This window comes from Dasypus novemcinctus, chromosome 1 (assembly GCF_030445035.2).
Source record: "Dasypus novemcinctus isolate mDasNov1 chromosome 1, mDasNov1.1.hap2, whole genome shotgun sequence".
NCBI classification, from domain to species: Eukaryota; Metazoa; Chordata; class Mammalia; order Cingulata; family Dasypodidae; genus Dasypus; species Dasypus novemcinctus.
The window spans coordinates 6,484,696-6,504,691 of NC_080673.1; the positions used below are offsets into that span (position 1 = coordinate 6,484,696).

At 40.4% G+C, this 19,996-nt stretch overlaps 1 long non-coding RNA gene across 1 annotated transcript in view; it reads left to right on the forward strand.

Annotated features, from left to right (window-relative positions):
- The window catches only part of LOC139438680 (uncharacterized), an 85,816-nt gene that overhangs the window by 546 nt on the left and 65,274 nt on the right, over positions 1-19,996 (forward strand). The window lies entirely within an intron of this gene.

Genomic DNA, 19,996 nt, shown 5'->3' on the forward strand with positions numbered 1-19,996 from the left:
CCCGCCGGCCGGGAGGTAGGGTCGTGCGCGGAGGACGCTCCACGCTGAGGAATGGCCCTGGCCGGCTGTCCTCTGCCGAGGGCTCTGGCTGCGGCCGGGGGCAAACACGACCGAACTCCACACGCACCTACAGAGTGCGGGGCGCAGGCGTGGGGGTCTGCCCTCGTCCTGTTCAGGGGGCGCGTGATGGCTGTGGCCTCAAGTGGCAGCACTTCTCTGTGTCATCAAATCTCTAGCCTGCTTAGAAAACTACTTTCCTTGGTCTTGCGTGGGGTGGGCATTTCAGGGCAGCTGAGTCAGCCGAGGAGGTGGGAGTGCAAACCCCTGCCGGGGAGACCGAGGCGGAAGGGGGTGATTAAGGATTTCCACCCCCGGAGGCGCCCGCGCGTGACGGCGGCGCTGGAAATGACCCGCGCCGTGCCTTCCAGTGTTTTCTCTCTTTCGTGATTCCAAAGAGCAATCACGATCCAGGATCCTGATCCTGGAGGTGGAAGGGCGCGCGTTGAACACCCTGACCCCCGTCCGAGCCCCGGCCCGCACTGTTGTGGAACAGCCCCGGCCCGCACTGTTGTGGAACAAGTGTCTGCTCCCACTTTCAAGCGCGGGGACCTCCCGCGAGCCCGTCCAGGGGGAGTGGGGAGAGGACGGGGTCTGGAATCCTCCAGAAGGCTCCACAGCCCGCATTAACTCTTTCCCTCTTGCTCTCTCTCCAGTCTCCCCTCAAGTTAGCTTCCGAACGCCACCCCTGCCTCGACTTTGCTGTGGAAGGAAAACAAAAAAAGTTCACAGCTTGCCACGAGACGGTCACTTTCTCCTCTCGTTCCCACGGCCACCCTCCCGGCTCCGCAGCCCCCGCGGAGGTCAGCAGGCCGGCCCCGGGAGCTTTCGGAACTGGGGGTGCGGCTGTTGGAAAATGTGGGGGCGCGGAGCCCACCGCCTCCCGGGGCGGCTCTGGTTGGCCCCGCAACCTCCAGCCGCCGCCGGGTTCCGGGGCTGCCTGGCGCCGGGGCGGGACGTGCGCCCTGCGGGCTGCTCCCGGGCGCCCGGCTCCCCGCGGGGGCCCCCAAGAGTCCTCCCCGGCCCCACCAAGGGAAGCTGAGGCTTGGTGTCCCGGGCCGCCCTGGCCCCGGAAGCGTGCCCGAACGACTGGTGCTTTGGGACCCTCCTGGCTCCATGGCCCACTCTCAGCTGCCCAGGGGAGGACACCCGCGACCTGCAGGCTCAGGCTGACCCGGCCGGAAGGCAATCGATTTGCATTTGTAACCACGTGGAGAACCAGCTCCGAGTCCAGCGCTCGGAAAAGAAGGGCAAAGCCTCCTAAGAGAGCCGGCACCTAAGCGTTGGTGTTTCTGCAAAGTTTAGCGTGGAGTTGGCGAGGAGAATCCCTGAGCTCAGATCAGCGTGCGCACACGGGCAGTCTGCGCTCTCCAAGTTGCTAAGTGAGTGCAGCTCAGGGCGTCGAGAAATCACCACCACAGAGCTCGGCCCGCTGGGAGGCCGGGGTGGCCAAGCCCCCCCTCCCCCCTCTCCCCTCCCCCCTCCCCCTGCACATCTTTGCGGAGGGATCCAAAGTCGCCCCGGGATGGGTCAGTCTCCTGCCCGCAATGTGAATTTCACACCCGGGGAAAAGAAGGTGGTGGGGGCAGCTGAGTGATATCCTCCTCCCTATTCTAGCCATTCACATTATCGTCAGAAAACTTTTCAATTACAGAGGCGTTACGTGGCAATCACTCTACTTGATATTTGAGTCCTTGACATGACCCTAAGGAAATTTCGAGGATGTTTCATAAATCACTTTGATGGCCCCGTTCCCAGAAAAACATTGTAAAAGTCTAAAACTTTTCTAATGTGCCTAAGAAAGACTCCCCTTGCTCCTTTGTACCTTGATATCTAGGAATATACAATAAAGAGAAAAGACAGCCTGCACCCAAACTGGCGCGCTCAGAGCGCAAGAGTTAATGTGCTGGTAGAACAGGTGGGCGTTGGAAGGCGGAAGGGAGAGGGGCCCACGTTTCCTCCTTTCAGCTCTTCCCCCACCCCCCAGAACCCTCATTAGAGCTAACGCTGGTAATGGACGTAGGAAACAATAGAACTCATAAAATTTAGAAATGGTAATAAATCTTGCAGTGTGTCTCTGGCCCAGCTCCCTGTTACATGATCTTCCAAGTTTTTTCAGGATGTGATGTTGAACAGTCACACTAATTGGACACGATGCAGAAACAACTCCTCCAGAACTCATTAGTCCAGCCCTGGGCACCGCGCGTCGCCGAGGGACACCGCGCGCAGGTGACCCGCTCGCCATCCGCCCGCGTGGGTGCGGCGCAGCCCGCAGCCCAGACAGCTGGCGCGTGGGGTTTGGGCCTTGGCGGTTCTGGCCCCGCCCCGCCCCCCGGAACAAAGAAGTCCGGTGGTTTGAGGCGGTTAGGATAAGCCGGTGGTGTTCCGTGCTGAGGCGCGGCCACGCGCGCCGCTGCCGCCACCCGCGTCCCTGGAAAGCAGAGCGGCAGCGGCTGCGAGCGCCGGCCCTTGCGCCTCGCCGAGCTGCTGTCGGGGGGAGGCCGGGGGGCTCACGCCTGCCCTCGGCAGCAAGAAGGGCTGGAGCGGGAAAAGAGATGCCAGGCGTCGCTGCCTGCTTTGCACGTCTCTGGCCGCTCCCCGCGAACTCTCGCCGGCGCGGCCGGTGACTTGGCCCTGTGAACGCAGCCGGCCGCGCACTGGGTAATGGGGCCGAGCTGGCGGCGCCGCCCTCCCTCGGGGTCCCCTTGTCACGCTGATACGCAGCACTCTGAAAAGAAAAAGCGGCCGCGTTTGCCTCGCGCCCCCCTCTCCCAGCCCTGCAAAGGCGCGCCTGCGGCGTTTGCAAGCCTCTAATGAGTGGCCCCGTGGGAGATACGACAGTCAGGTTCACTTTGGGGTCCCGAGGGCCCCGCCTGTGCCATCGGTGTTGGGGGGGGGGGGGCTGGGTGAGCCACAGGACCCAGCCCCGCGGTTGGGGCGGAGCCAACGGCACCTCCTCTGCTGCTCCAGCTCCCGGGGAGCCAAACCTCAGCTGCGCGTCGCTTCCCCCCCCCCCAAGGTGAGGCTGTCCATTTGAGTCAGTGTCACGTGCGCCTTCTCTGTTGTTTTGAGGGGAGTCACTTTTCTCCTCCCTTTTAAAAATCCGGCCTGCAGCTCACCGGGGCCGAGTGGCAGCTGTTCCCAACTCCCGGGGGGAGCAGGCGGTCTCCGAGCCCCCTTCTCCTTTGTCACGCGGGGCTTTCCGGCGTGCGGAAGGGGGTCCCGGGTCAGGCAGGTACGCAGCCCTGCAAGGAGGCGCGCTGGCTCTGCTCGCCTTCCTCAGGATTCTTTGCTCTTAACTCCGGCTGCTCTAGCAAACTCAGGCAAAAGTCACGGGGCTGGAGGGCCCCTCTCCAACATCAGGGGGCCCCGGGGCCCTGAAGAGGAAGGAGAGGCAATTCCGGGAAGAGGTGGGAGGGGCGGAGGGGTGGCCAAAGCTTAGGAAGCTAGGATTGAAACGTTGCGCCCCTTGTAAATATCAGGAAAGCCAGTAAGAGAGAGAGAGATGTCCAAAAGGAGGTTATATCTCAACGGAGAACAACAAATCAGTGAACGACGTGGCAGCTGAAATAGAGGCCAGCGCTGGTGGCCGTCGAGGGAAACCCACGTCCCAGACACTTGGAGTGTTGTGGTTAAGCACGTCATTTTGCATGTAGCAAATAATCGAACAACTCACAGCGCTAGAACTTAACTTTCACAGGGATGTCTCTCAGACAGCTCTCAACTTATTACCAGGGTTCTTTGCACTCTCAAAAATAAATAACTCCTTTATCTTGGCTGTTAGATTGAGGCGAATCTGTAAAACAAATATTCTTATTTGATCACTGACAAAGTCATAAAACTAAATGACTGTAGTGGAAAATATGCTTTCATTACCTTAATTAAAGCAAGATAGGCCTCTCTCTCAATGCACTTGCATTTTGGAGCCACTAAGTGGACCGGTGATCATACAAATCAACCTTTAAATGGGCCCATGCTTTTCCAGTACATTAGTTTGTGTTCCATCGCATAAACAGAGGCTACGAGTGGCTCTGACCTTGGGTGAAAACGCTGTTTTGGAGTGCAGCACAACTGCTGAATTGGTTTTGCTAGAGCGTCATAAAAGATCCCAAGTTCTGGGAAGGATTTTGAACACAGAGGTATCATATCCCATGTAGCACTTTCTAAATTTGGTTTCATTCCATATACGTGTTCAAAGCCTGCCACGTTATTGCATCCTAAAACATGCAACCTTTAAAATTAATAGCAATCATGGAGTGCCTATAAAAACCTGTCTTATTTTCTATGAAAAGATTTTAGATTTAGTGTATATCGTATATTTAAGGTCAACAGTAGCTGCTGGCAAGATCCATCATGAACTAGTGACACAAAGGACAATTTTGCATGTCCTCTCTATATAGTAATATATAAGCGTCCAGTCTGTAAGTTAACTTGTAGATACAGGTTAAAAAGACAAGCATCAACTGACTGTAATCTGGTTTCAAACCCTTTGATCTCATTTCTCAGAATTGCCCTCCCCTTTCTCCTCCCTTTGCCAGCCCCTTACTGCAGGATGTCCTGCCCCTGACACATCCACCTATTAGGGCACCTATTAATGAACTGTTCCCCCTTTGAAGTGCTTCCACCATGTGTTCTGCTTGTGGTAGATGAGGTCTGGATGGCTCTGCCCCAATAGCTGAGACCTTGTGGGCCTGCCTTTAGTCCTTCTTGAACCCACAGGGTCCAGCGCCAAGGCTGGCCTATGGAAGAGGACGCTCGCTAAATGTTTACGGTAAAGAACGCATGTATATAAGAATAAAATATTTTCACTGTATTCAGTGATCCTGCTTTTCTTTTTTTCAAAAAGGATACGCCATAAATAAAATGTACCTTGAAAATATATTTATTAAGTAAAGTACTTTATTGCCCATCAGTATGTTATTGGCATGTAATTTCACAATTCTGGCCACGATAGCAAGCCACAGTAATTCACTTTGAACTTGGTTGACTTTTCTCAGACACATAATTTGAAGTAAAGGCAAAAACAATGGGATAAGGCAAAGAGATCAAATTTTGTTTTTCTCTTTTTTTGGTAAGATGTCACATTTACGGAAATTCGGAAAACTTTGTATTAAGCACCCATTAGATGTAGATACTGAGTATTCTGTATTAAATATGACATTATGTATAAAACCCTAATTGTTTTCCAAATTACCTTTGGAGTTTTAATGGTAAGAAGTGTAGAGCCTAAGATGATTGCTTTTCATTGCTTCAAGACAAAGGTTCAGCTGGTATTGGGAAACAATCTCTGTTTGTTCCTGTCTGCTCAGGAAGACTGTTTCTAATTGATCTGGCATGGAATTTAGTTGGAGATGTGTATGTTGCAACCGAAGCGCAGAGCCTGTATGCTTTGTAAAGTGATAACCATATGGGCCTTATTTGAAACATTTGAGGATTTTCGACATTAACCTGGGTTAAATTGAGCTATAAATTCAACTCAAATGTATACCTCCTGACAAATTCATCATCTCTTTGGATAGATTCAATCCATGCTCCCCTCAGATTAATAAAGATGATGACCGCTTATCACAAAGGCAAAGGTTCGTCATGATAAAGTACCATAATGTTGTACTTTGCACTGTTTAAATGCAAATGGCCCATATTAAGCAGACATTTTCTATTATTATCACTTTCAGTAAAATGGAAATGTTTAAAAATGATCTCTGGGTAAAGAAAAGGATATATAGTCAAATCTATTTCCTCTTCCACTATTTTCAAGAGCACTTGGCTATCATCATGAAGATTTAATTAAGCAAGCTCAGCTAAGCTAAAAAGCAAAGCCCCTGAAAGTTACTACGTATAGAAATGTATTGAGGACTTACACAAAATCACTTATTTACTGTTCTTCATTTAGGCATCTGATCAACCACTGAAGGTTAAAAAATACAACAGAAATCTATACCTCCCCTTCCCTATTTCTGACTATCAAATTTAGAGCTTACACTTTGTTACAGATAATTGTACTAAGTTATGGAGGCTGACGGTCCTTCCCGTGCAGCTTTAAATTGCCTTGAAAGAGATACACTTTCTTTAATTAAAAAAGCTGCACAGAACTAATCCCCCTCACTGAAAAAAGAAAAGTTTTAAGCAATCTCTTTCTGCTCTGAGAGAGAAAGGCAGACAATACCATAACAGATCAGAAACATAAGCTATAGTGTGCAGCCAGCAGCACAGCAGGGAACTGAATACTGCTCCGACTGTGTCATTTTTTAATCCCCCATCCCAGTTTTCCCCGTCTGACCTCATGCTGAGATGAAGTTATCACAGAAGACAGCTTTACTCTCACCAATGAATCCAACCCTGGATCTGTATTATCCTTAGCAGATCAAAACACCGCTTTCATCAAATAGCATTATCTGCATAAAAGGCATGCAATTGCCCGATAATTTCACCCAAACTATGCTATTCATTTAAAGGACAAGAAGAGAAATGTAATTCATTCCTTTTGGGGAGGGTGGGGGAAAGGAGTGGGACCTGGGGAGAGGCAGAGGCTGGAAAAGCTTACTTACCCCCTTCACTCATGGGAACTTTCCAGTTTTTAACACAAAATCCCGAGAAGGGGTCCATTTAAAAGTCCCCCTACTCCTGCCTTAAAGATTAATTGTTGGAGCAATTTGATGCAGTCTGAGTGACAAAAGTGCAAGTTGTGTAGAAAACTGGCAGTGAGAAATTACAAAGCTTGCTGATGTCATTAGCAATGCTTCCCTGAATCCCAATAAAAACATCATATCCAGTAAAATTGAGGAAGCCTAAGAATTAGCTAAACAGTTGGATGAAGTTTAACACACCATTGCACTAGGGGGGTGTGTTTTTACTGAAAGATCTTTCTGTGCATTATGAAAAGTTTCAGTCCTTGGAGTGGCAAGACAAAGACGCTCTCCACAATTTTGAGTTGCTATTGAGAAGAATTATTTAAGATGTTTTGGAGTGAAGACTAGCTTTTGTAAATTTAGAAAATACTTTAGCCTCCTTCAGACGTTCTTTTCCAATTTATGTTTGAACAGTATTCTCATTTGCATTGTAGATGTAAGATGTAATGGCTTCTTTTTAAGGGATCCTAACTCCTTATTGAAAGACACCAGTTGTTTTGATCAAAGTATCACGATAGGTTAGAGCAATCACACAGAACCGTTTGTGTCAAGTAAATGGAATTACTAAGAGTATTAAACCCCCGTTTGGGTGTGGGTGACCTAGGAGGTGTATGCTAATATCCTTACAATATGTATTACTACCATAATTTTAATGATTTAGATAGCAAATGTAAATCTTCTCTTTAGGTCTACCAGACTTAACTCTGGAAGATGACCCTGCAAGAAATTCAGTTTAATCTCCACCCTTCCAACACCTCAACAACATCTACACACAATAATGTACAGGGCAAACAATCAGAACTGTTTGTAAAAAGAACGGCATTGACATACTTCAAACTGGAGGCTGGGAATACTCATGAGAATTCAGGAGGCAGGTGGAAGGAGCAAGACTTTTTTCCTTGAAAGAAAGGCACTTGTTCTACAAGAAATTAATTGGAATATTATTATTTGTCATCACTGATGTTTTAATTACATGTACGTATTCTCTAAAGCATGTAAATATAATTAATAAATGGGTGGTTTTTCCATACCAACTTTCTGAAACTACAATTCAGTACCAAAGAACCCTGAGACTAAATATCTATGCTGATATATGGTCTGCTCAGTAGTAAAGTTCAATTTCATGTTTCCAAAATACAGCTTTATGACACACAAATTATCTTAAATTTAATGTGATTAAGCATTAAACTGTGGTATTTCCTTGAATTTAATGACAGTACTATTTTCGTGTCAATCTAGATTACGAGAACCAGGATTCAGAGTGAACTGTTTAAACTCCCAAATCATTAACATCATTTCGGGTTCAGTCTCACAGACCTTTTGTCTGCGAAATAACAGCTAAAGACATGTACCCAGAGAGGTGAGCTTCACATTTGGCCTATATATGCATGTGTGAGACTAATTTGAGAAGTTGCTTTTCTGCCTAAAAAATGCCAGGAGAGAAAAAATGTTTATGTCATCAATCTGCTACTCACAATATAAACATTTATGATGCAACTCATCACTACACACCCTTTTTTTTTTTCCAAAATAGCAAAAATCTGTTATGAACCATCGTTTCCATTTGAAATGAAGATAGTGAAACAAATGACTTCCTTAAGGCGCTGAAAATATTTAATTGAATTTAGGGTGCTGATACGTTATTTATTCTTCCCTTTCACGCCAAGTCTGTGCGTGACTCATAACCAATTTCTCTAAGAGACTAAAACTGTACCATTCATAAATCCAGATCTCAGAAGTAAATTAGGTCACCGTCACGTGAGTTTGTACTGAAAGGTCTAAGCAATCTTCTTCATGGGTCACGGAATTGTTTGTTTCAAAGATGACATCAGTATCCCCGTTACTCCCAAGGGTAAAAAGCTCTGCAAATGGGGCAGAAAGGTATTTCTAACAACATTTTATGTAAGGCTATTCTCTTCCCTGAAACTTGAATCCAGTTTGCTTATCGTACATTAATACAGCATAAGCCTGATTCTCTCTGTCATAGTAAAAATTTCTGAGAGAGAAGAGCTGAAATGGCTGAGGGCCTCATCCTGGAATAAAGCAAGTGTCAACAGGCTGCAGGACAGGATTTTTGTAGTCTCGCCCATGAAGATGGAGCTCTGGGTATTGTTTGGCTTAGGGAAAAAAGGAAGAACCAGGCATTTCTAGAGTAGACTGGAAGAAAGGAGATCTGGGCTGGGTAAAGCAGAGGTCCAAATTTCTCCTTCTGTTTTTACCTACTACTTCATTCCTAGCCCTACTTTTCAAATCCAGCACTTTTAATCCATAAACTCTATGAAAGTCCAGGATGGAGCGTCTTCCCTTTTATCCTTGGATAAGATACCCATGGGGGGAGCGGGAAGTAGGCCAAGAGAAGATTATGAGCTAAGAATCTATAAAGAGGAAGGAAATTGGTAGAGAGAGAATCTGAGCTGGGGGAAGAAAAAAGGGAGAACAAGCTTAAAATGAAGATAAACTAGAGCGATGGCGGCAGGAAAGAGAGTGTACGTGAGATTCATAGGTTAGAGTCAAAGCTCCTTTAATGGAGTTCTGTGTTTATCTCTAGTCTATTTACACTGATCGGTGAGGACTGAACCTTGCCTGAAGAGTTTGCAATATTACTTAGAAACTAGATTTAATTCAGGCATTGGTACAAATATTTATTTGCAAGTTTATTTGAATCAAGCTTTATTACATTTTTAAAATAATAGTTTGTTAAAATTTGATGATTTTCTTGATAATAACCAGGCTCTAAAATCTGGGGTACCAATATTTCTCCAATTGTGGCCTTTGGATCACCTATATTAGACTCATCTGGGGGTTCTCAGTAAAAGCTTCACTTCTGGGCCCTACCTTAGTTAGCTCTAAGGAATCAGAATCTCCAAAGATAGACTCAATAAATCTGCATTTTTAACAAGTCTTTCAGAACATCCTACACATAGGGAAGTTTGAGAAGTACTGCCCTGGGCTAAATATTTTGCATAAATCAAAAAGATATACAAAACAAAGATGTACAATTTTAATCGTTTCCCTATTACGAGAAGTTGTTGCAAATGAATCTAGCTGAATCATTTGCAAAAGTGGCATATTTTCCTTAAAGGAAGAAACTGAATTTCACAAAATGAAGAAGGTGAGAACATCTGTCTGAAGAAATTCCAGCTGAAAATTCAGTGAATCTTCAAGTTAGATTTTGAATTATTCTTTCCAAAAGTAGTAAAATCAATTTTTAAAATGGGGATAGCATTTTCTGTTGTACTTTGGTACAACTGTATACAAATTTTTCTGACTATATTGTTCAATATTATCTGTTTAAGAATTAAACAGATTTTGGAATGGACTTCTAAATGTGCGTTAGTTGTAGTTATTATAAGAAATTAAAGAATTCTTTGTGTGCAGTGGAATAGGGACTATATTAACACGTATAACTTTTAATAGAAATTCAGAAAATACATATTAAATAATTATCTGGAAGTTAGGTGTTTACAGGTCAGTATCCAGGCAAGGATGCCTTTCAGAAGTATTGCTCATGAAAGCCCTGAAATTTCAAACATGAAGCATTATCACAACCCTGCCATCGTCACTTCCTCCTTTTGCAATTAACTGTCTCTAAAGGATGTAACTTTTAACAAAGTACTATTACATACTTAAGGATATAGCCCTGTTTCCCTTACATTATCAATTTGAAGTGCTTATGATGAGTAGTGAGGAAAACATTGGAATAAGTCTTTCTTTTCATATTTACCTGACTACTATAATTATTAATACTATACTTTTTCTTATCCTACCCCCATCCTTTGCTCACCTTTCCTGTAGCCTTTCTTTTTTGCAGGCAATGTGTTGAGCGCCTAACATTATTTCTCCCATTTTAAATAGGAGGACAGTCAAAAGGTAAGTGATTTGTCCAAATTTAAGTGAAAGAGCCACAATTAGCGACTCCGATTCTAGGGCCCAAACACTTAGCAATGACACATATTTCCTCCTATTGGAAACAAGAGCAGTGGAACCTGACCTGATTATAAGTAAGTTCACATATTGGACACATATATAAAATCATACACACACAGAAATACAAACTTAGGCATAATGAAAGAGCAATGCCTCAAAAAAAAAATCTAATGAGAATTCCATGAACACGTTTTTCTTGCTTAAAACTGTTTTTGAAAAAGTCCATTCTTTTATAAGTTGGAAAAGATTGTGCTTGACAAAACGTAAGTTCCTTTTCCACAGCAAGACTGTTCATCTTTCTTTGTTTTATGTGTCACACAGAAATTTAGGAGATTGCTGCAATTATAACATAGTTTATGATTCCCTATTTCTCTATAAACAAAATTACTGGAAACTTCAGCGCATATTCCTTAAATGATGGTTTAAGACTAGACTTGCAGAATAGAGAACCAGCATGACGGTCTCTCTTCAATGACTCATCTATGTAGCCTAGTGCTAATTCACACGTTTTAAAGGACTGAACACAGTTGAGGGATGCTAAACCTTTGTGACACTGATGAAAACAAAAAAGTCCAGGACGGCTGTAACTGCTCCAATGGTCTCTAGCTTGTAGAAGTTGGTAATCACCTTTTAGGACAACTAAAGTTACACAGGGTGAAATGTAAGCTTGCTGTTACTTGAAATTACAAATCATTGAAAAACTGTCCATAAGAACACCTTAGGGAGTAAATGCGGATAATAATGGTTTATGTGTGGTTGCAGAACAATAATGAACCTGTCTAATCAATTGTTCTGAATAGCAATAGATCACAGTGGAAGGAAAAATACACATCATTATTGACCCCTTGTGCATTGTTACATTTCATTCTTGTGACTTTTGAATGGTTTCCTTTTACATTTAATCATGCAGTGACGGATTAACCCTAAAAGGGTTACCCACCACTCTTCCACAAGGAAGAATTTAATATAAATAAATGAAACTGGAGCCGAAAATAAAGCTATTATCTTTGCTTCTTTGTGGATACAATGGAAAATGCTAATTTCAAATCTGAATGAATATAAAATAAATCTTAATCAATGATGAGAAGCATTGAAAAAAAAGGGTTTGCATTAGTGAAAGAACAGGCTCAGAAAATAGTCATGTTCTAAGAAGAAAGAAAAGCGAACTACGACTTGATCATCCTTTATTCATTTTGGTTATCTTAGTAATAGATGTATATTGGTATGGCTAAACGTATTTTGCCATGATTCGCAATGACGGATAAACTGTTAAATGATTGATTATACTGGACAGATTAATTTTACATGTTTGGACATGCCATATGTTTGGGGTTAAATTGAAGAATGCATTTCCTTATTCTGCTCTTTACTCCCACCACCACCTTTGGATTTTATAATTATGCCAACGCAATTTATAAAATAGATATCTTTAGAAATGATTGAATTAGCTTAGTTTACACAAATAATACCAGTCAAGAAATCTACTTGATAGGATCCTGGCCAAAAGAAATCTCCTTGATATATCAAAGATCACTATTATTGCCACCAAATTGGACTGTTTGTCACATAATTTCATTCCCATTCTGGGGTTCTGCCACACAAAAAGTAATTGAAAGTAATCTTTATGCCTTTTTAAACTTTAAAGGATTACATAAAGTTTATTAATATCTTTTATTCATCTAGCCAATTTTTGATTTTCCATTTCATCTCATGTAGTAAAAAACAACATAAAGGATTTTAGTGATAAGTTTAATGTAATTATTTGAGTGGACTGATGCTATGAACTTTCAGCTTTTAATCTTAAACATGTATTAATACAGACTGCACAAATCTAAGGATGAAAAAAAGGACTTACAAGATTGATAAACTAGCTCTTTCTTCTGGTGGTAATGTTGCGCCACTCATGCTCATTCAACAACCACTTTTTTTCTTCCTTGTTTTCTTTTGCTCTTTTATTCTTTTTTCTTTACTTCTTCTAACTGATGATGAAAATGTGTGCTGACTGGGTTTAATGTCTCTGACTAGGGAAGTAGACTTCTCAAAAGTTGGCCTACCTGGGGTTTGACGTGAAGCCTTAAGTTAATTACACCATTACTCAAACACATGGCTCAACATTTTGGTGAGTGTTCACACTGTATGAATGAGTCTCAATCAGTTATAAAAGAAATGTGCTTTGTATGCATGTTGCCTCCATTTAATTTTACTGGTGTCAGTGTGCTATGGATTATCACTTTTAATATAAAATTTTGGTGAGGAGACCACTAATTGGCATTTTTTGTTTTTATCCTGAAGATCTATTTTAATTCCTTATCTGGAGATGTTATCATTCCTTTAATTTTTAATAACTAAGTTGTTCCCAAATATAAAGATCTATATTTCAATTACATTGAACATTATTTTTACAGTCATGATTTCTCAGACCTTTCTCTCTCTGATGTCTATTTAAGACAAAAGTTTGTTTTCTCTAAATTTTGAAAAAATAATATAGCCTAATTTGGAGTTGTGAGCTATTCTGATATGATTTCTTTGTCATTTTATGGCTAGATCAGAAACTTTACAATAGGAACACTAGTACACAACTCAATAGTGACCTATACATTTGAATATATACACATATCACAAACACATACACCCTTGTGTATATGTACATATATGCACATGTGTATATATTTATAGCTGTCTCTGTCTCTATATCTATCTATACCCATACGTATATCTAATTATATATCTCTAGGTATAGATTGCCTGGGTTTTTAATTAATCTTAAGGAGGATGCATTAAAAATACTGTATTTGAGAATCCACCTCCTTCTTCTTAATTTATTAATCAACTAAAACAATGTTCAACTATAAAAGAATCAATACAACATGGAAAACTTTCAATCAGATTTCTTTTTATACCTCAATGGCAAAGTCCTATTTCAGCAATATAAAATGCAGTACTAATCTTAATGTGGGATCCTGCACTATGATTATCCCTTTTCAATTATCTATCCTTTTGTACCTAGAGCTTTTAATTTCTGGGGTTTTCCTGACTGGTGATCTATTGTACTTCAAACAAGGCAGCTCTACTTATGTATTTGATAATTTTAGTAACTGTATTTTATAACTTTTTGCTCCATATATAAGACCTATACTTTTTAAACTTTTGATTCTTCTACATATAGGAAGCAAGAATTCTAAAGGGTGAATTCTGATTATGATATGACAATACAGATTTGTGTTACTCTAAAAATACTTCTTTCCATGTTTTCCTTTTCTTTGCATTATACACTATAGAATATTAATAGATTTTCCCAATCTGTATATAAATATTCTAGGCTAAATATTCTTAGGTGCTAACTCAAATTATTTATGCTTATTACAATTTATCCAATGCTTACTGTTATTTTTGACTATTTGCAGCTAAACACTTTGTTGAAATGCTTTAGCTGCCCGCCACCTGGGACTGCAATCTTTATTCCCACATTTTCTACCTGCTTTTTGCCAGAGATCTTTCTGAGTAGCTTCAAATTAATGCATTTTCCTCCCTCATGACCCACTGAAATTTTTTTTTCATTATGAATAGTTGTGATGACAGAATTAATTTGAGCTTGAAAATATGAGAAAAAGTCAGCTACATTTTACTCAAATTAATTGTCAAGTTTGTGGAACTGGATAGTAAGAGTAACGTTAAATTTTATAATAGCAAATCAAAACTAATTTCTTGAGTTGTTCAAGGGTTTAATACTGTGCAAGGGATGAATTGAAAAGTAGCAATTATTATTTGATGATAAATTTAGAAGAAGAAAAATTTCAATTCAAGGTATATTTTTTAAAATGAGAATTCCCCAAATTCTGAAATCTCTAAATAGGTTCATACTGTTATATTACAGGGTAATGACTCATTTGGGGGATGCAAAAAAAGAAAACTAATATTGAATTGTTTTTCCTTAAAGAAAGTTGAAGCTCAGTAGGGAAAAGTGAACAATTATAGGGATATTTTAAATTATTGAAAAGGCAACAGATATACCCAAGCTGAAATTTTACTAATAGTGCCTATGCTAATAGTCTAACTGCAGACGATGTGTAAAATGCCTGCATAGAAAAAAAGGATAAAGAGATAACATCTATTCTAATAGGGAAAAGAATTATCACATAAAACATAGTTTTTTGAGAGTTACCCACCCCCAAATTTTATTCAATGGCTCTTTTGAGTAAAATGAAAAAAGAATTAAAGCATTATTAATAACACTATTTGGTAATGCAAGCTGATGAACTATATTAAAAGCATTAAAATAAACATTAAGTACTAAACAAACCTATAATTTTTCATATTTTCATATTTACCATAATATATATAAACTAACTTTCTGTTTAAAGCTGCTTAAACTTTCTAAAAATGAGTTAATTTTTTCACATAAAATGAAAATTCATTAAACATCTAATAATGAATAGTCTATCTGATTTATATTCAATTTCTTTATAACCGAATTTGGTCACAGTAAAGTATATTCTAGTAAAAGAAAATTGACAAAGAAAAGCAAGAATAAGAATAAAGGTAATTGTTTTCATGCCAAGATAATATCCTTTTCTGCATATCCTAGTTTGCATGCTAAATAGACTATATAATATAACTTAAAATTTCAAAACCATGGCTTACTTGTTAACTTCGTTTTTGTAAAAGAATATTTCAGTAAACTTTGTCCACTTCAAGAGAACAGAGCGCCTTTTAAAAATGCAGCAACTAGTTTCAGCATGATCTTTCCCTTTATGTTTTATTTAAAATGTTAATGGAGTAAATCCACAATTCACATAATTTATTTTGAAACACTTCTGTTCAGAATAATGCATTGTAAGAACAGTGATATACAGGCAAGTTCCCTTAAAGAACATGCATCAATTCAGTTCTCTTTTGAAGCATATTGCAAATACCCTCTAACAGGGCACAGCATAAATCATCTTATATGAAAAATTAACATGACATCAAATATTTATAAATATTAATGTGTATGTTAATATAACCAAAGCTGTAACAAACAATCATAACCTTGCCAAGTTTCCTAGGACAGGCGCCGCTGATAATGATATCCATTATCTCTGGAGGAACGCACAATTATGAAAGTTATACACAGGATGCTATGTTCTTAGCTGCTTTTAAATTTATCCATTAAATGTCTACCTTATATGTATTATTAACTCTTTGCATGCACATTCTTAAGAAACATAAAGGCAGCTCATGTAGATAAATTTTTAAAATCATTTTAATTAAATTATTTACATGAAAAGTCCCTGGTTTTAATACAACCTTACGCATCATTGGAATATACGGTATCCTACAAATAAATTCACTTGGAATTGATCTCATTAACATGTTATATACCATAGACACATTTAAGTGTAGGTATGCGACACCATGCTTAAGAAAGTTACCTTTAGTAAAGATAGATTGATTTGTGGCTGTAAAATGTAACATGATAATGCTCACTCCTCTCTCTTCAAAGTGTATTTCTTGAGGATGAGATGGGGGATGGAGGGTTCTTGGGCATTCCTGGGCTCAGTGGTGCCCAACCCATAAGTGGAGTTGTTTTATTTTAAGATTGATTTACTTCATTTTTTTCTTTATTTCCTGCCACCCGCCATGGTTCTCTCGTGTCTGCTCATTGTTTGCTCACCTTCTCCAGGAGGCACTGGGAACTGAACCTGGCACCTCCCATGTGGTAAGTGGGCGCTCAACTAGTTGATTCATATCCACTTCCCCCTAAGTAGAATTTTTGATTAGGTCTTATGAGTCCCACATGGTCAGCCAGCCAAAGTTTCACTTAGGGTTCTTGATTCAGATTCAGCTTTTTGGGCAGGAAAGCTTAATTCAGTCAATGGATATGAAAGCAACGAGATTCACAAGGTAGGAGAGAAGTTATGTATGTGCATATCATGTACACTCAAGCAAATCGGATTCAGAATTCCAACAGGTTTTCATGGGCAAAGAACAGAAATAACATCCTTTGAGGAAAACTTACTTTTGGACTGGAGATATTTTGCTCCGCCAAAAGACAGGCTAGTAAAATACCATCCTGAATCTACTTGCCTAAATCTGCTTCCAGGATACCATACTCTTTATTTTACAGCACCCAGCTTCTATTTCCAGTCTGAATGTTTGATGTTACAGATAGACAGTCCTTTTGCAGTACTGGACTCTGTTGTGTATCGTGCCATTTCACTCATAGGTGAGGATGGGTTTTGCCACAGGTGTGGTAGAGAAGAATAAACCTGTGTATGGAACAAAGTTTTTGTCCATCTCCTGCAATTAGGATTTTGGGGGCATTTTGACAATGCTAATTCAACCAATTTCCCTCCTTGAAAATAACTAAATATGGCACGAGTAATGTCTAAAGTGGTAAAACACATACACACACCCCAAAACATCTTCCATTTAGAGAGATTCATTTTATAGCAAATCTTTAAAAACATAATGGACTTTAGATGAGATGTTGGGCTTCTTTAACATTTTAGTACCGATTATTTTAATCAGATAAGAGATCATTATTTAGCTGGTATTTTTAAGTGGGCCAGAATTTTGAATGGGCTATAAAGAATAAGGGTGAATATTATAGACCAGACATTACTTAGCAGAGGCAGAAGCTTTATTTAAATACGTATTGCAGATATAGGTTTTCAAATCTTCCAAAAATATGTTATCGTATTTTGTTGTTAGAAATTTTATCTTCTCATCTATATTATCATTTGCTTTTTCCCCTACCAGAACATTCCCATATTCACAGAAGTGTAGTTATTTCTTCCATCTTAAAAAAAAAAAAAGAAAAATGCAAAAACCCGTAAAAACAAAAAGCTAAAATACAGGGCCTTTTCTTGATTTCTTGGCAAACAGCTGTCTCGTTTATTTGTTCTCTCTGCAGGCAAATTCCTTGAAAGAGTTGCCTTTACTTAATGTCCAAATTTTCTATTCCCCTTCTCCGTTAAATTCAGTCAGGCGTTCATCCCTACCATTCCACAGCAATCATTCTTGTCAAGGTGGCCAAAGATCTCCATGTTGACAAATCCCAGGTCGATCCTCAGTCTTCATTTTACTTGACTGGACACATTGAGTAACATTTGACATCGTTAATCCCTCCTCCTCCTTGATCGCTGGTCTTCACTTGGCTTGCCTTCTTCTCTGGCCATCAGTCTCTTCCTTGATTTTTCTCAATGTTGAGGGCCCCAGGGCTCAGTCCCTCTTCTCTTCTTCTCTGTCTAAACTCCCTCCCTCCATGAACTCTCCGGTTCCATGGCTTTAAGTACAATTTATATGTTGACATCTCCCATAGTTGTATTTCCGGTTCAGACCGCACACTGTCTTTTTCTTTAACTTCAGATTCACACGTGCAATTATCTACTCGACATTTCTGCTCGGTTTTCTAATTAGGTACTTCCAAATTACCATGTGCAAAATAGAACTGATCTTCCCCCCTAAAACCCGCTCTCCTCACACAGTCGTTACCGTTGCGTGAATGGAAATGCTAAGACTTTCAGTTCCTGATCTGAGCCCTTGTGGTCATACCTGACTCCTCTCTCTTTCATTCACCTCCTCTAATCCATCAGGAAATACATTTACCTCTACCTTAAAAATATACCCCAAATCTGACCTACCCTTACCACTTCCAGAGCTAATGTCCTGAACTCCCGTCATCTTTTGCCTGGATTATTACAGTGGTTTCCTACTTATTTTCCCTGTATCTACACTTGTTCCCCTAAGTTTCTATTCTTAACTCAGTAGCCAGAATAACCCCTTTAAAATGTAAATCAGATCATGTCACACCTTTGCTCAAAATCATGCAGTGCTTCTACATGTCACTGAGAGCAAAAGCCATAGTGCCTTAATGATTTATAAAGGCCTGCATGATCTGCTCTCTCGTTACGTCTTTGATTTCATCTCCTAGAGCCCTCCCTCTTGTTCATTCTACTCTAGGCACCCTGGCCTCCTGCAGTTCTTCAAACACACCAGCCACGCTTAGTTCCAGGTCATATGCCCGCTTCCCTCAATTCTTTTTATCACTTCGTTGAAATTTTTATTCAAATTTCTTTTTCTTAATGAGGCCTAATATGACCACCCTATTTTAAATCTCAATCAACCCTTCCCCCAGCTACTGGTATTCCCGATCATAGTTATCATGCTCCATTTTTGTTGTCGTACTTATTACTTTATAACATTTTAGATAATACACTTGTTTATTTTATGTATTATCTATTTTATGTCATTCCCACAAGGATGTATGGTATACAAGGACAGAGATTTTGCTTTGCACACTCACATATCCCAATCACCCAGAATGGAGGCTGGCAGAAAGCAGCTATACAATAAATATTTGTTGAATGAATCCATTCTTGTTGCAGGAGCTAAAGAGGATGATGATGATAGAAGGGGCAACAAAGTAGGAGAGTTTGGAAAGGAAGGTGAGTGTGTAATGCACAAGACAGAGTTGTCAATTTTCAATTCTGACTAAACCAAAAATCTTTTTGCTAGTTTTCACTTGCTACTGCTTGGTTCCTCGTCTTCTCATTCAGAGCCCTAACCTCCCTTTAGAGGGAGAGACCAGAATTAAAGAAGGGTAGTGTGTGTGTGTGTGTGTGTGTGTGTGTGTGTAATATGGAAAAAACCTGTCACAGAACATAAAATCAACTATAACTGGACTCATAAGTTGTAGACTGTTTATCTCAAAACTAAGAGCTGACCATGGGCAAATTTTTTTTTCAATTTTCTGGATTTCAGTCTTCTCATCGATCTAATGAGAGTGTTGGATTGGATCAATGAGTTTCCATCCAAATCACATTAGGGATCAGAAAAGTGGCAGGAAGGAAAAGGAACCAAAACAGATCCATTCCTCATCAAGAAATGATTGAGAGAAAATAAAAATTTGCCTTACTAGTCTGAAAGTTTTTGCTTGGAAAACAGTGATCTGAATATAATCTGGAATCCTCCTGAGTTATCTGATTCGATCAGGTATTTTCTTAGCCTACAATTCTCTTTTCCTCTGTTCTCCTGCTTGGTAAAAACCTACTTCTTAATTAGTCTAAGATCCAGCCACCCATTAAGAACCTACTTAATATCTAAAGTATTGTACTTGCCATATTGAGCCTGTTATGTAAAGCACACACAGAAATGATTACTGAATGAATGAATGGTCCACTGCTGTTTTATTTATTAAATTTCTAACACTAGCGGGTGAGCGCTTCAAGGCAGGGAGCCAAGTCTTATCCAGCATCCAAGACAATATTTGAAATAATGTAAGCAACCAATGATTGTTTCTTGAGTGATCAAATTATAAATATTAGAGGAAACTGGTAACAAAGATTGTCTCTGAGAGAAAGACTGGGGCATTTTTAGATATTGTTCATGTATTATCTATT